The sequence below is a fragment of the Podarcis bocagei genome, assembly GCF_964188305.1.
Source record: "Podarcis bocagei genome assembly, chromosome: 10".
NCBI lineage: Eukaryota > Metazoa > Chordata > Lepidosauria > Squamata > Lacertidae > Podarcis > Podarcis bocagei.
This window is the reverse complement of record NC_138135.1, coordinates 8055452-8067592: the sequence shown is the minus strand read 5'-3', so window position 1 is coordinate 8067592 and position 12141 is coordinate 8055452.

The following is a 12141-nucleotide window of genomic DNA, read 5'->3' as shown; positions in this document are numbered from 1 at the left end:
ATAATAAAAATAATAAAAATTTATTTGTCCCCCACCCATCTGACTGTGTTACCCCAACCACTCCGGGCAGCTTCCAGCATATATTAAAAAATGTTTTACTATAACATTAAACCTTAAAAAGCTTCTCTATACAGCACTGCCTACAGATAACTCCTAAAAGATACAGAATTACTCAAAGCTAAACTCCTAAAAGATACAGAATTACTCAAAGCTAAGAAATGAATGCTGGTCCGGGGAAACCTTTGTTAGGATAAACCTGCTGACAAGTTTATTCTCTTAGTTGATTAATGCATTTATATTTCACCTCTACTCCAAGGAGAGCAAGGTGGTGTACGTAGTTCTCCTGTTGCATGCAGTATTATATATTGCATCTATTGTCAGCATATAACCAGTGCTCGGAGATGTGCAGTGTTCAAGGTGTTACTATTTTGGACCAGTTTACCTGCAAGTTCGCCTTAGCCCATAACATGCCCATCTGACCACTTGGATCTGCAGAACTGGTGCTGCTTAGATTCAGTTCTCCACATCTGCACACCAGTTGGAGATTTATTTACCGTATTTTTCGCTCTATAACACGCACCAGACCATAACACGCACGTAGTTTTTAGAGGAGGAAAACAAGAAAAAAATATTCTAAACGAAATAGTGGATATATGATTTTTGTGGTTCATGCTGTGGCCACAGACATGTGATCTGACAGTGAGTTTGGAGTAGCCCAATGCAAAAATCCTGAGGATCCGTGTGGATCCATGCTTTGTAACCACGGAGGAGGGAAGGAAGGGGAACCATGGATCCTCTGCTCACGACTGCAGCAGATCCCCCCCCCCGCCACCCGCAGGCATTCGCTCCATAACACGCACAGACATTTCGCCTTACTTTCTAGGAGGAAAAAAGTGAGTGTTATGGTGCAAAAAATACGGTATTTATTAAGTCCTAATATCCAGTTTTGCCTAATTTTTTATTTTGCCAAGCAATTTCCCCTAACATATTGCATTTATACTCGCACTTTACCCTGCTGTGTTCATCTTAGTACATGACTTGGCTGGAGAACTGCCAAAATGTGTGAATTTTAGAGGATGGCTGTGTTGCGGTTTGCACATTGCGTAAAGGTAAAGGGACCCCTGACCATTAGGTCCAGTTGTGACCCACTCTTGGGTTGCGGCGCTCATCTTGCTTTATTGGCCGAGGGAGCCAGTGTACAGCTTCCGGGTCATGCGGCCAGCATGACTAAGCCGCTTCTGGCGAACCAGAGCAGCGCACGGAAATGCCGTTTACCTTCCCGCCGGAGCTGTACCTATTTATCTACTTGCACTTTGACCTGCTTTTGAACTGCTAGGTTGGCAGGAGCAGGGACCGAGCAACGGGAGCTCACCCCGTCGCGCGGATTCGAACCACTGACCTTCTGATCGGCAAGTCCTAGGGCTCTGTGGTTTAACCCACAGCGCCACCCGCGTCCCCTCTTGCACATTGCTTAAGAAAGTGCAAATTAGATAGGTTCAAGTGTGAACTGAATCAATTTTCTCCCACATCCCTGTCTCACTATGGAGCTATGATCTGCACCCCACCCCATCGCCTGTGATGCAGGCCTTTGTTGGTTCTGCAGTTGGTACAGAATACCCCTTTCTTTGGAGGAGGGCTGGCAAGGTGGTCGTTAGAACTGCCTCGTGCTCAGTTTCTGCATTTTCGCCTACTCCACCCCCATGTGTTACATGTCTGGCCAAAGTCTGAAGGCTCCTTTCAGGTACCCGAGCAAATCTCTCTTGCTGGAGTGAACAGCCTTGGCAAAGAACCACCTGACTCTGGTTTCATTTCTCCACAAAAGGGCAAGGAGCGGAGGGGGGAAGCAATAAATGAATGTCATCTGGTGCAAAGCAGTTTTGACTGGTTCAGTTATTTTAAGCCAAAGTGTACAGTTTAGAATCTCTGTACCAATGCTAATGAGTTTTGTTTATTGCTTGGCATGCACACAGGGCCATTCTAACTACTCGGAACACATTTCTGCAAAGAAACTCCATTGCAATCTTGTACTGGGTTGGCATGTTTGGCTGACTTACCCTCTTACCGGCTAATATTTCCCATTTTCCCACTGTAAACATTTTGCATCTGCAGCCTCAAGGAGCCCCAAAAGTGATGTCTGTAGCTCATATTTGTCTGCACTGTTGAAAGTATTGCTGGATGTGTACAAGAATTAGGAAACAGACAAATACTGAGCCAGCTTTCCAGGGTTTCAGAACAGACAACTCTCCCAGCCTTTCCTGGAGAGGCCAAGAATTGAACCTGAGTGTGTGTCTGCATGCAAAGCAAATACTCTACCACTGAGCTACAGTCCTCCACTTGATCTAACATGGTTCATCTTGGGTCCTTAAGGAACAATTTCTCCTAATCTGAGACATCCAAGTTCCTTTGCTTTCATTTCTTCCAAGGCCCTGGCTATACTTATTAGCCTGATTCAGAACTCCTTTCAAATATTAGTGAAGGCCGATCTCACTCAACCCTTCAGAAATAGCTGGGAGTTTGCAGAATCATTTTACTTCCAAGCTCTGGAGATTTGTGATAATGTGGAGGGCATGAATCTGGAACACTGTTGACTAAATATCAGAAAGAACTTTCTGACGGTAAGAGCTGTTCAACAGTGGGGTGGTCTCCCTTGGGAGGCGATGAATCTTCCTTCCTTGGAGGTTTTCAAGCAGCGGTTGGATGGCCATCTGTCATGGATGCTTTAGTTGAGATTGCTTCATTGCAGGGGGTTGGACTTGGGGTCCCTTCCAATTCTACGAATATATGATTTTGCTCTTCCTCGGATCAAGTCGGTTAGCGTTCTTCCCTCCACTTCTTTTGTGCTGGGAGACAAGTTCTTTTGTCACTTAAAGCTCATTCGGAAAACTTTGGAGGATAGATGCGGGACAGCTTAGAAATTCGTAGCATTTTAAAATCTCTGGTGGCTGGCAGGGCTGGTGTTTTCATAAGTTGCTTTCAGAAGGTAGTGCTGTTCAAACTATTCAGATGCCCGGGGGCCAGCAGCAAGAAGCATTCAGAGATAAGGCTAAGGGAGCTGGGCATGTTTAGCCTGGAGAAGAGGAGGTTAAGGGGTGATATGATAGCCATGTTCAAATATATAAAAGGATGCCACATAGAGGAGGGAGAAAGGTTGTTTTCTGCTGCTCCAGAGAAGCGGACACGGAGCAATGGATCCAAACTACAAGAAAGAAGATTCCACCTAAACATTAGGAAGAACTTCCTGACAGTAAGAGCTGTTTGACAGTGGAATTTGCTGCCAAGGAGTGTGGTGGAGTCTCCTACTTTGGAGGTCTTTAAGCAGAGGCTTGACAATCATATGTCAGGAGTGCTCTGGTGGTGTTTCCTGCTTGGCAGGGGGTTGGACTCGATGGCCCTTGTGGTCTCTTCCAACTCTATGATTCTATGACTTCATCTGATGAGGGTGGAAGCTGGTCCATTGGGGCAAATCGGACGCTGTTCCTACCAACAGCCTGCCCTCACTTGCCTGCTTCCATTTTTAATAGACAGGGAGTGGCTTTGCCTGCTGTTGGCTCTGGCTTCACCTTCTGTTGGTCTCCATCTTCCCCGGTCCCTTGTTGTTGTTTAGTTGTTTAGTCGTGTCCGATTCTTCGTGACCCCATGGACCAGAGCACGCCAGGCACTCCTGTCTTCCACTGCCTCCCGCAGTTTGGTCAAACTCATGCTGGTCGATTTGAGAACGCTGTCCAACCATCTTCTCCTCTGTCGTCCCCTTCTTCCGTTAACTAAACAGAACTCCTGTGTTGGTGGCTACAGAGGTGTACCGTTTCAAAAAGACAAATTGAGTATGGCACTGTGGTTTGTCAGACAATGGTACCCTTTGAGACGCCTGCTTCTTGGGAGAAAAGCAGTGACAAACCTAGACAGTACCTTAAAAAGCAGAGACATCACCTTGCCAACAAAGGTCCGTATAGTTCAAGCTATGGTTTTCCCAGTAGTGATATATAGAAGTGAGAGCTGGACCATAAAGAAGGCTGATCGCCGAAGAATGGATGCTTTTGAATTCTGGTGCTGGAAGAGACTCTTGAGAGTCCCATGGACTGCAAGAAGTTCAGACGTATCCATTCTGAAGGAAATCAGCCCTGAGTGCTCACTGGAAGGACAGATCCTGAAGCTGAGGCTCCAAGTCTTTGGCCACCTCATGAGAAGAGAAGACTCCCTGGAAAAGACCCTGATGTTGGGAAAGAAAAGGGGACAACAAGGAGAAGGGGACGACGGAGGACGAGATGGTGGGGACAGTGTTCTCGAAGCTACCAGCATGAGTTTGACCCAACTGCGGGAGGCAGTGGAAGACAGGAGTGACTGGAGTGCTCTGGTCCAGGGGGTCACGAAGAGTCGGACACGACTAAACGACTAAACAACAACAACAACAAAGTAATCATTAATCACTCTTAAAACATTGCTCTCCGATACCTCTTGAATAACACTTTGCCTGGGAAAAACAAATCTGACTCCCTCCCCAATCTACAAATCTACTCAACACACAAGGAATACATACTCTGGATGGATCAGAACTCAACGACCCAACCAGCTCAGGACCGACTAACCAGAAGCTCTTAGGACACTCATAGCACAGATATAAAAGTTCTAGTCTTTTCCCGTTCTCTCTTCCTGCACCTGATACTCAGGTATGCTACCTCTGAAAACTGAGGTTCTTTTAGCGTTAGCAGCTAAATCCACTGGCTCAAAGGCACCCCAAGGTCAGATTAATCTGGCCCCACGATTTGCAGGATGGTCTGATGCTGCTTTAAATGCCCACGGAGTGGAAAAAAAGGGATTTAATCCACAGGCATGCTGGCAACTGCTGGATGACGAGTAACAGCCCCCAGTCCAAAGGGGGAAGAATGCGCACCAAGATCTAACTTCAAACATTCTGCAGTTATTGTTTACATAGCGCCATTGGCGCGCCTGCTTCTTTGACATATTTCAGCCTTGGCACCAAGGCAAGTTGTGAGGATCGGGCCCTGGCTTGAGCTAAACCATAAGCAAAGTCTGTTTCAGCTCCTTTCGGACAGCGCATTTGGACTCTGCTGCCTGTTTGGAGTAGAGATTATAGCATTTGGTGCATGCTTCTAGCTGCACGCTGCACCACCAAGCCCTTTTCAGCTCTGCTTTAATGGAAAAGCATTGGAAGTTAAAGTCACGGGAATCTTGCAGATACAGCTCTAAACTTTCAACTCCCCCTCCTCCTCCCTGCTGTGGCGTCCAGATTAAGATCCCGTTAACCCTCTGCTTCAAGCCATTTTACTCACTGCTAATAACATCCGAAAGGGATGCGGGTGGCGCTGTGGGTTAAACCACAGAGCCTAGGACTTGCCAATCGGAAGGTCAGCGGTTCGAATCCCCGCGACGGGGTGAGCTCCCGTTGCTCGGTCCCTGCTCCTGCCCACCTAGCAGTTCGAAAGCACATCAAAGTGCAAGTAGATAAGTAGGTACCGCTCTGGCGGGAAGGTAAACGGTGTTTCCGTGCGCTGCTCTGGTTCGCCAGAAGCGGCTTAGTCATGCTGGCCACATGACCCAGAAGCTGTACGCCGAGTCCCTTGGCCAGTAAAGCGAGATCAGCGTCGCAACCCCAGAGTCAGCCATGACTGGACCTAATGGTCAGGGGTCCCTTTACCTTTACCTCAAGCCATTTTACTCACCGCTAATAACATCTGAAGGGCTGCTGGATAGAATCATAGAATCATAGAGTTGGAAGAGACCACAAGGGCCATCGAGTCCAACCCCCTGCCAAGCAGGAAACACCATCAGAGCACTCCTGACATATGGTTGTCAAGCCTCTGCTTAAAGACCTCCAAAGTAGGAGACTCCACCACACTCCTTGGCAGCAAATTCCACTGTCGAACAGCTCTTACTGTCAGGAAGTTCTTCCTAATGTTTAGGTGGAATCTTCTTTCTTGTAGTTTGGATCCATTGCTCCGTGTCCGCTTCTCTGGAGCAGCAGAAAACAACCTTTCTCCCTCCTCTATGTGACATCCTTTTATATATTTGAACATGGCTATCATATCACCCCTTAACCTCCTCTTCTCCAGGCTAAACATGCCCAGCTCCCTTAGCCGTTCCTCATAAGGCATCGTTTCCAGGCCTTTGACCATTTTGGTTGCCCTCCTCTGGACACGTTCCAGTTTGTCAGTGTCCTTCTTGAATTGTGGTGCCCAGAACTGGACACAGTACTCCAGGTGAGGTCTGACCAGGGCAGAATTCAGTGGCACTATTACTTCCCTTGATCTAGATCAGTGTTTCCCAACCGGTATTCCGCGGCACACTAGTGTGCCGCGAGACGTTGCCTGGTGTGCCGTGGGAGGGAGGCGGGCGAGGCGGGCGGCGAGAGGCGGGGCGGTGGCGGCGAGGAGAGGCCGCCCAGCACGGGGCTCTCGCCGTCTGCCTGCCTGGCTGCCTGCGTGGCGCTGACATCACGGGGCTGTAAGGTGCCCCACATAGGCACACGCGGGGCGGCGAGCGAGCGAGCTCCCACATCCCATCGCCGGCTCTGCACCAGGCGGTAGAGCTCGGCGAAGTCACCGCGCTGGAAGGCCAGCAGCGCGCGCGCCTTGGCCAGGCTCTCGCCCGCCTGCGCCTCCAGGCACAGCGCCTCGGCGTCGGGCGGCAGCAAGCCCAGTAAGCGGCCCAGCCGGCCGGGGTCGCCCGCCTGCAGCAGCGCCTCGCACACGCACGAGACCTGCTCCGCCGAGAAGCGCGGCGAGCGCGGAGGATCGGGCGCGGCGGAGGCCAGCCCCGCGCTTGGAGAGGACGCAGCAGCCGTCGCCAAACCCGATCCTCCTCCTCCTGCTCCGCCGCCGTTCTCTGGCTCTCAGCCGGGAGGAGCCTGCGGCGACGGGGCGGGCGCCGAAGTTGGCAGAAGTTGGCGTGCCTCCTCGGCAGCACCTTCGTCCTCCTCCTCCTGCCTCTGCTCTCCTCCGGCGGCGGGGGCGCGCCGCCCTCCCCGGCCGGGGGGCTCGGCGGGGCCCGCGGGGAAGGAGGCCATGTTCGCGGCGCGCGGGATCGCGGCCCCCCTCGCCCGCCTCCGGCCCGCTCTCCTCCCCCTGCGCGCTGCCCTAGCCGTGCGGGTCTCCTCCCCCTGCGCCGCCGTCCCCTTTCCACATCCTAGGAGCCGTGGTCCGCCTACCGCCCCCGGGCCGCGGCGCGGCTCCCAGCCCGGGCTGGCCTCCGCCTCCTGGGACGCGCGCCCACCCCCGCGGCCCCCCAAACTTTGGAGCAACTCTCCAGACGCTTCTCCCCCGCCTCGGTCTCCCTCCTTTCCACTTCTCTTCCCCCCTTCCTTCCCTCTTTCTCTCCCACCCGCCTTTCCTTCTATTAACTTTCCTTTCCCCTCCCTTCGTCCTTCCTACTTTTACTCCTGGGCTCCTCCCCCCTTTGCGCAGCCACAAATCAATCTCTCTCTCTCTTTTTTCCCCTCTCTCTCTTCTTTGCTCAGACGCAAAAAAGCGCCGCTTTTTGGAAATCCGGACTGCTGTCCCCGCTGAAACGATACTTTAAAAAAGGAAGAACCCACTGGCTCTTATTTCTGTTTAAAGCAGTAGATCCCGAACTCTTTTGGCCCACTGCCCCCTTGGTTCCACATCCCCCAGTGTCCCCTATGCTTACTCTATAGAAAGCATTACAGGGGTTAACGCGGCTCGCTAAGGAAGATATTAATAGAATTCTGCATTTGGGGGGAGACCCTAACAGTCATCTACCATTACCTTCTATGCTGTTACTTTTTTTTTTTTTTTTTTTTTTTTACATAAGTAAAAAGTGACCTTTCCCCATCTGGCATGGTGGTGTGCCTCGAGATTTTTTTCATGAAACAAGTGTGCCTTTGCCCAAAAAAGGTTGGGAAACACTGATCTAGATGCTATACTCCTATTGATGCAGCCCAGAATTGCATTGGCTTTTTTAGCTGCCGCGTCACACTGTTGACTCATGTCAAGTTTGTGGTCAACCAAGACTCCTAGATCCTGTACTGCTCTCAAGCCAGGATCAGGCCAATGGGATATCTAGCCCAGCATCCTGTCCTCACACTGACTAACCAAAACCCGAAAGCAGGATTTGAGCATAAGACCATTCTCCCCTCCTATGGTTTCAAGCAACAGATATTCAGAAGCATCACTGCCTCTAACTGGGATACTGGGAAAGGAGATCTGAAAATAATACCAATATATTTCATATCTGGCAACCAATGCGTCTCTTGGGTTTCATATGGATGGTACATCGGTAGACGAGTCCCAAAAGCCTGGGACACAAATTTTCGTGGCCCTCTTGCAGCTATGGTGGCCCATTTACCAGAACTAATGTATTTAGTGTTAACTCTGGAAGTGTGTACCCGATTCTGACCAAATAAGCCTCCTAGAGCCCCATATACATCATGGGAGATGCAACATCAGTGCAGGATTTACGTTTAAGCTAAACAAGCTATAAGCTTAGGGCCCCACTCTATTGGGGCCACCCAAAAAAATTAAAGGGAAAAAACCTGGATGTACATTTCCAAAATATAAGATAAAAAACAAATAAAACCTACATACAGCAACAGTGTTTTGTGCTGTGTAGGCTCCTATGATGTAAGTCATGGCCCCCACCTGCTAGCCTGCTCCCTAAAATATCACTGCTTTGCTCCTTTCTATATATATAGGGTGCCTACATTCTGTATGGACTGGTTGCATGACAACATGTGCAAATGGCTTGAGATACCTATTTGGTCCATCAATTAGCATATAGCATATATTCAGCACAAAAAACAGCGGCAATTTGTTGTTGACAAAGGACAGCTGGACATATCAAGGGCCCCATTCCCTTCAGTAGTTTAGGGCCTCATCAAACCTAAATCTGGCCCTGTACAACATGCCCAGCAAGCTGTGATGTGGAAGGCATAGCTGTCAACCGTCCTTTATTTGGCGGGAAACTCCCTTATCCCAGCGCTGTGTCCCGCTGCTCTCCCGGATTGATGATGTCCCAAAAGGAATCAGGAAGGAGTTTCTAGACTATTATAGAAGCCTCTATAAAAAGAAAGACAGAAACAACTCGAGGAAGATAGAAAGATTTCTGAAAGAGAAAATGGTGCAGAAAATCCCAATCGACAAGAGGCAACGGCTAAACAAATTAATTGAAACAGAAGAGATAGAGGAGGTAATTAAAGATCTAAAAAGAGGGAAGGCTCCGGGACCTGATGGATTCACAGCAAGTTATTATAAAGAGATGAAATCTGTACTTGTAAACCCTTTGAAGGAGACCATGAATAATGCTTTAAGAAAAGGAGAAATCCCGGAGACCTGGAAGGAGGCGTTTATTACTCTCATCCCGAAGCAAGATGCAGACCTAACCCAGGTAAAAAACTACAGGCCAATTTCGTTGTTGAACACGGACTACAAAATATTTGCAGGTATTCTAGCAAGAAGACTGAAGTCCATACTGGTGGAAATTATTCATAAAGACCAGGCCGGGTTTCTTCCAGGCAGGAATATGAGGGACAATATAAGAAATATAATTAATATGCTAGAATTCCTATCGGTCAGAATCGACAAGCAGGCGATAATGATGTTTGTAGACGCGGAAAAAGCGTTTGATAACGTGGCGTGGGATTTTATGATGAAGAACTTAGAACACCTGGAAGTGGGTAGATACTTTTTTAATGGGGTGAATGCAATATATAGAGATCAAAAGGCCAAACTGATCATAAACAATATAGCGACAGAGGAAATAAAGATACAAAAGGGAACACGACAGGGATGCCCACTCTCCCCGTTGTTGTTCATAATGGTATTGGAAGTACTTTTGAATTCAATCAGACAAAACAGGAAAATCAAAGGAGTAACAATTGGACACCACGCCTATAAGACCAAAGCATTTGCTGACGATCTAGTCATAATGACGGAAGACCCAATAACTACAATAGAAGAAATCCTAAAGGAAATAGACCAATTTGGAGAAATAGCAGGCTTTAAATTAAATAAGAGGAAAACAAAGATGATGGTAAAGAACGTAGATCAAAGAACAATAGATATAATCCAAGAACAGTCACAGATACAGGTGGTTAAGAAGATAAGATATTTGGGGATTTGGCTTACGCCTAAAAATATAGACCTATTTAAAAACAACTATGAACCAGTGTGGAGAGAAATAAAAAAAGACTTGGAAACATGGGGAAGACTGAAACTGTCCCTTTGGGGAAGGATCAACACTATTAAGATGAATGTACTACCGAGGGTTTTATTTCTATTTCAGACCATTCCCATAATTAAGGGGAGTAAGATGTTTAAAGAATGGCAGAGAGTATTATCAAGATTTATATGGCAGGGTAAAAAACCCCGTATAAAATATAAACTGTTGACAGATAGAAGGGAAAGGGGAGGCTTTGCCTTACCGGACCTAGGACTCTATTATGAGGCAGTATGTCTCTGTTGGATAAAAGACTGGGCCAGGCTAAAGAATAAGGAGTTACTTGATTTAGAGGGCTTTAACAATAGGTACGGATGGCATGCTTATCTGTGGTGCGGTAAGAGGAAAACACATAAAGGGTTTGAAGATCATATTTTTAGAGGCCCACTTATTGAAGTATGGGAAAGATATAAGAACATGCTAGAACCTAAGATCCCACACTGGCTTTCACCCCTTGAAGTGATGAGCATCAAGAAAGTCAATATGAGTGGGGATTGGGCAACATATGAACAACTGCTAATGAAAGAGAATGGGAAATGGAAATTAAAACCGTATGAGCAGGTTAAGGGGCACGTATATGACTGGTTACATCATATCCAAGTTAACGAGATGTTTAGAAAAGAGGCCAAAGATAGAGGGTATGCGGATAAAGAATCAAAATTTCAGACGGAAATCATAAATAGCGAGGTGAAAACAATATCTAAAATGTATAAGATGCTGTTGGACTGGAACTTGGCAGACGAAGAAGTTAAGACAGTAATGATTCGATGGGCAAATGATGTGGGCCATGCTATACAATTTGAGGATTGGGAGAATCTATGGAAAGAGGGTCTGGACTTCACCGCGTGTATGACAGTGAAAGAGAATGTCATGAAGATGTTTTACAGGTGGTACATAACACCTGTGAAATTGTCAAAAATGTATAAAGTAGACAGCAAATGTTGGAAGTGTGAAGTGAAGGAGGGTGTTTTTTACCACATGTGGTGGGAGTGCAGGAGAGTGAGAGAATTTTGGGAGGAAGTGTATATAGAATTAAAGAAGGTTCTAAAGTATACGTTCAATAAAAAGCCCAAAATTTTCCTGTTAGGAATATTAGGGAATGAAATTAAAAAGAGAGATCACAAATTTGTGTACTACGCAGTAACAGCAGCAAGGATAGTCCTTGCTCAGAAGTGGAAAAAAAAGGAAATGCCAACAATAGAGGAGTGGAGATCGAAGTTATTGGACTACGCGGATTTAGATAGATTAACGGGAAAGATCAGACATCTAAGAGACCAAAAGTTTGTCAAGGACTGGGGAAAATATATAGATTACTTGGAACATCTTAGTGAAGGTCAAATAACGCTAAGGGGATTCAGAGAAGCACTGTGAAACAGGAAGAGGTATTGTCCAAGATAAATAGAGGTAGAAGAATGTCTAATGACAATACATACTAGGCAATGTGTATCTTAGAACCTAACTGCGGAAGATTTACGGGCGGGCTGAAGGAAGTTCAGAAAGAGACGACTATGTTAATTTGACAGGTGAAAATCTTTTATTGTATATACGGTATATTTGCTTTGTGCTGTTATTTCTTTTCTTTACTCTTATCTAATTCTCTTCTTTACTTTTGGAAAATCAATAAACATTTACCATGAAAAGAAAAAAAAGATGATGTCCCTTAAATTTCCCGGGTTTCAAATGAAGCAGCTCCTCTCCCTCCCTCCCTGCCGGCCAGGGAGGAGGGAGGCTCCAACTGTGTTGCTTGGCTGCGTTGCTCACCCAATAAGGAGTCTAAGAACGACTGGGGGGTGGAGCTTGCATGCCTTGTGCCGATCAAATCGGCCGCGTTGCCTGGGGACTCGCCTTTGCTCAGCGCTTCCCAGCGGAGAGGTGGTGGTGGTTTCCCTTGCTGCATCCCCTTTGCCGGGTTGCTGCGCTGTGGGAACCACCGCTTGAGGCTTCGTTTGGCTG